This window comes from Erythrolamprus reginae, chromosome 1, assembly GCF_031021105.1.
Source record: "Erythrolamprus reginae isolate rEryReg1 chromosome 1, rEryReg1.hap1, whole genome shotgun sequence".
NCBI lineage: Eukaryota > Metazoa > Chordata > Lepidosauria > Squamata > Dipsadidae > Erythrolamprus > Erythrolamprus reginae.
The window spans coordinates 24785538-24790820 of record NC_091950.1 but is presented as its reverse complement, the minus strand read 5'-3'; positions in this window follow the sequence as shown (position 1 = coordinate 24790820).

Below are 5283 nucleotides of genomic sequence, written 5' to 3'. Positions count from 1 at the left end.
CTGGGTATTAGACGTGAGAAATGTGAGAAAATATTATCAGGTGAGAAAATATTATTTGACTGAAAGAGTAGTAGCTGCTTGGAACAAACTTCCAGCAGACGTGGTTGATAAATCCACAGCAACTGAATTTAAACATGCCTGGGATAAACATATCCATCATAAGATAAAATACACAAAGTAGTATAAGGGCAGACTAGATGGACCATGAGGTCTTTTTCCGCCGTCAATCTTCTATGTTTCTATGTTTCTATTATGGAATGGGTATTCCCTCCAGATTATGATGTGTAGGGAGAAAATTCTATATACAGTGGTACCTCAAGATACGAACCCCTCGTCTTACGAACAACTCGTGATACGAACCCGGGGTTCAGAAAAATTTTGCCTCTTCTTACGAACTTTTTTCGAGTTACGAACCGGCGTTCGGAGACTGCTGGGAAGCCGCATGGCTGTTTTAAAAGGTGACAGCCGGGCGGCGGGGCTTCCCAGCCCCCCCCGAACCCCGAACTTTTGCCGAACTTCCGGGTTCGGGGTTCGGGGGGGGTGCTGGGAAGCCCCCCAGCCCGGCTGTGACCTTTTAAAACAGCCATGCGGCTTCCCAGCTGTCTCCGAATGCCGAACGCGGAAGTTCGGGTTTGGCGTTCGGCTTCGGGAAGCTGCTGGGAAGCCGCGCGGCTGTTTTAAAAGGTGACAGCCGGCCTGGGGGGCTTCCCAGCAACCTCCCGAACCCCGAACTTTTGCTGAACTTCCGGGTTCGGGGTTCGGGAGGTTGCTGGGAAGCCCCCCAGCCTGGCTGTCACCTTTTAAAATAGCCGCGCGGCTTCCCAGCAGTCGCCGAACGCCGGTTTTTTGCGGGGGGGGGGGGGTTTGGTTGCACGGATTAATTGACTTTACATTGTTTCCTATGGGAAACAATGTTTCGTCTTACGAACCTTTCGTCTTACGAACCTCCCCCTGGAACCAATTAGGTTCGTAAGACGAGGTATGACTGTACTGTCATCCTTCCAATGAAGCAAACCAATAAAAATAGCTGATTAAACTCCCCCCCCCCCAATAATGTTGATGATAATGGCACAGGTGCACTTATATTGCATGCATGCATACATATAGGTGTGTTATACAAGGCCTGGGGCCATTGATCAATACGGCACCATCTAGATCCGGCCACAAAATGATATGAATGGTTTTTCTCTATGGGTTTTAGGCTGCTCTTTATTCTGTTTTTATATGTTGTACACTGCTCAGATTCTGAACGATTGATTGATTGATTGATTGATTGATTGATTGATTGACTGACTGTAAGGATAATTTATACTCCTTGTATAAAGAAAACATTCTGCAGAAAGTACACTCCAACTCCTCAATGAAAGAATCAAGGAGTATAAACCCTTCCATTCCCCATCACCCAGTTAGAGCTAAAGAAGTTTTCTTGGATGAGAAGCAAAATGTTTTCAAAGAAAAATCAGAGGGTCCAGTTGCCTCTTGGGGGGAAAAAAGCACTTTTGGGGTATCCTGTCAGAACTGAAGAAGCAAAAGAATAGAACAGAACAGGATGGAATATAATTTTTATTGGCCAAGTGTGATTGGACACACAAGGAATTTGTCTTTGGTGCATATGCTCTCAGTGTACATAAAAGAAGATATATTTGTCAAGAATCCTGAGGTACGGCACAATGATTGTCACAGGGTACAAATAAGCAATCAGGAAACAATAAATATTAATATGAATTGTAATAATACAAGTTACAGTCATACAGTCATAAGTGGGAGGAGATGGGTGATAGGAACGATGAGAAGACTAGTAGTAATAGTAATGAAACCTTAGTGAATTGTTTGACCAATGGTGAGGGAATTATTTGTTTAGCAGAGAGATGACGTTTGGGGGAAAAACTGTTGTGTCTAGTTGCCTTGGTGTGCAATACACTATAGCCTCCTTTGAGGGTAGGAGTTGAAACCATATATGTCCAGGATGTGAGGGTCTTCAAAGAAAAAAAGAACAAAACAAGAAAGTCCAGTTACCTCCTAGAAAAAAAACACATTTGGGATAACTTTTTTATTTTTTATTTTACTATTATTATTTTGTCATTCATATATAACTCAAACACCTTTGAGACAACTTTATTTTATTTTATTATTATTTATTATACTGTATTACTTTTTAAGATGCATGGATTTCAACTGGTACGTGTCACAGAAGATTAAATTAAATTAAATTAAATTAAATTAAATTAATGCCACCCCTCTCCGAGGACTCAGGGCACTTACAACATATAAGAGTTAACTTCTGCATCAACTTCTGCAAGGTAGAAAGAATAAATTAGAATTACTTTATAATATCTAAATCAGCGGTCCCCAAACTACGGCCCGCGGGCCGGATGCGGCCCAATGAGGTCTTTTAACCGCGGCAGCTCACGAGATTTTACTGATCAATATAATAAGCTCCCGAATCTCCTGTCTACTCACCGCGGTCGGCTGCTGAGCGAGGAGAAGGTGGAGAGGCAAGGGGGCGGGCAGGAAAGCGGCCCTGCAATTGGCCAATTTATTTCTCGCCTTTAGGGAGAGAAACTGTTGCTGCCCTATGGCAGAGCAGCAACAGTTCCTCTCCCTAAAGGCGAGAAATAAATTGGCCAATTGCAGGGCCGCTTTCCTCCCCGCCTCCTTGCCTCTCCTCCTCCGCGGTGAGTGGACGCGAAATTCAGGAAAAGGCGATGGCAATTGAAAAACTGTCCACTGAGTGTATGTGTGTGGGGGGAAGGCGGCTGCTTGAAAATCCCAGACCTCCATCGCCTCACCCCCCCACGGCACAAGGCAAGCACACCTCGCCGCTGACACAGGTGGCGGAAACCGCCCTGTCCCCCTTCAGGGCCTCTTTGACAGCTCTCGGCATCAGCGGATGCCATGGCATTGTTGTCGTAGCAGTCACCCTGCACTGGCCAGTAAAGCCAGCTGCCCAAGAAAGCAGCGCAGGAAAGCGGCGCATTTAAAAAGCGCAGGGCAGCCGCCACGAAAACAACGGCCCAATGGCGGCCGCTGAAGCCGAGAGCCCGAAGCCCGCTCTCCAGCCTCAACACCAGGCTTCGGGCGAGCAGAGCTGTGCGCTGGCGGCGGGAGCTGTTGGGCTCTGCCGGGAAGGGCTGTGTCAGCGGCGAGGTGGCCGCGCCGTCATTGTTCCTTCTAAGCTGCTTGCGCGACCACCTCGCACAGAAACATTTGCCCCTTTGCGCCGCCCCACCACCCGTTCCTGCAAGTAGAGGTCGGGTGTGTTACCGGGAGCTGGAGGCGGCGTGGGGCCGGACACTAGGTGCCGGGGAGGACAAAGGAGTGAACGTAGCTACTGCCTCTCAGCTGCAGAGCCGAATGGGGGCGGAGGCAACAGTGGAACCCGGCGCTGGGGCCATGTGGGGCCGCTCATCCAGGGGGGCGTGGACTGGCAAGTCGCCCTCCGCTCTCTCTCTTTCTCTCCCTGTTGCCAGCGTGGTATATGAGAGAGAGAAAGAGAGAGGCAGAGGTTGGGCGCGTTACCAGGAGGTGGAGGCAGCGTGGGGACGCTGGGTGCCGGGGACACCGAGGAGGGGGTGGACGCGGCCTCTCAGTTGCAGAGCCGAACAAGGGCGGAGGCAACCGCGGAGTCCGGCGCTGGGGCCATGCGGGGCCGCTCATCCAGGGGGGCGTGGACTGGCAAGTCGCCCTCCTTTCTCTTTCTCTCTCATACCACGCTGGCAACGGAGAGAAAGAGAGAGAGCGGAGGGCACCTTGCCGGTCCACACCGCCCTGGATGAGCGGCTCCACATGGCCCCAGCGCCGGACTCGGCCGTTGCCTCCGCCCTTGTTCGGCTCTGCAGCTGAGAGGCCACGTCCACCCCCTCCTCGGTGTCCCCAGCACCCAGCGTCCCCACGCCGCCTCCACCTCCCGGTAACGCGCCCGACCTCTGCCTCTCTCTTTCTCTCTCTGTTGCCGGCGTGGTGTATGAGAGAGAAAGAGAGAGAGAGGAAAAAAAGAGGGGAGAGAGAAAGAGAGAAAAAAAGCAAGACAGAGAGAGAAAGGGAGAGGAGAGATAGAAAGGGGGAGAGAAAGAGGGAGAGATAGAGAGATACAAAGAGAGATACAAAGAGAGTGAGTGAGAGAATGAGAGATAAGAGAGAGAAAGAAAGAGAGGGACAGAGAGAAAGCAAGAGAGGGACAGAGAGAAAGGGAGAGAGAAAGAGAAAGAAAGAAAGGTAGAGAGAAATAGGGAGAGATACAAAGAGTAAGTGAGTGAGAGAAAGAGGAGAGAGAAAGAAAAGAGAAAGAAATAGAGAAAGTGGGAGAGGGAGAGAAAGGGAGAGATAGAGAGGAAGAGAGGAAGAGGAGAGATAGAAAGGGAGGGAGAGACAGAGAGAGGGAGAGAGAAAGAGGGAGAGATATAAAGAGAGTGAGTGAGAGAAAGAGAGAAGAGAAAGCAAGCAAGCAAGAGAGAAATAGAAAGAGAGAAGGACAAAGAGAGAGAGGGGGGGAGAATAAATATTAAATATTGTATTTTTTCCCATTTTGTTTTTTACTTTAAATAAGGTATGTGCAGTGTGCATGGGGATTTGCTCATACATTTTTTTAATAGTCCGGCCCTCCAACAGTCTGAGGGACAGTGAACTGGCCCCCTGTGTAAAAAGTTTGGGGACCCCTGATCTAAATGGATATATTCAGGGCGGGGGGGGGGGGCAATGGGGTAGCGAAAATGGAGCTCCACCCCAGAGCACCCAATTTGCACTGAAAGAGGTTGCAAGAAAATGCATAAGCCACGCCCACAGTGTGGTAGTAAAAAATTTGGTAGCCCTTCACTGGATATATTGCTCGAGTTAAAATAATACAGTATATGCAAAATATGTCCCCATTTTTGGTGGAGGGGTATGAATGTTATTTGGTGGTGGGCACTTTGAACACTGCGCCCATTGTTATGTGCTGTGTGAATGTTTTATTGTTATTATAAAAATCAATTAAAAATTTAAATAAACAAACACCCAAAACAGCAAAAAAACCAAAAACAAAACTTCTGCATTGCACGCGAGGTAACCGCGTTCTCACGTCACTCATGCCTCAGGCAGGCAGGCAAGCCGCAGAGCAGCGAAACCCCATCCAAACATGAACGCCGCCAACCACAACGGGGAGAGTCGGCCTTGGTTAAATCCAGCCCTGCCTCCCTCCTCCCCGGGCTGACGTCACTTCCTGCTGGGGAGGCTCCACGGCCGGGCCTGTCCCGTCCTTCGGGCGTTCGGGGAGAAAGAGGGAAGGAGGGGGGAGGGAGGGGGTGA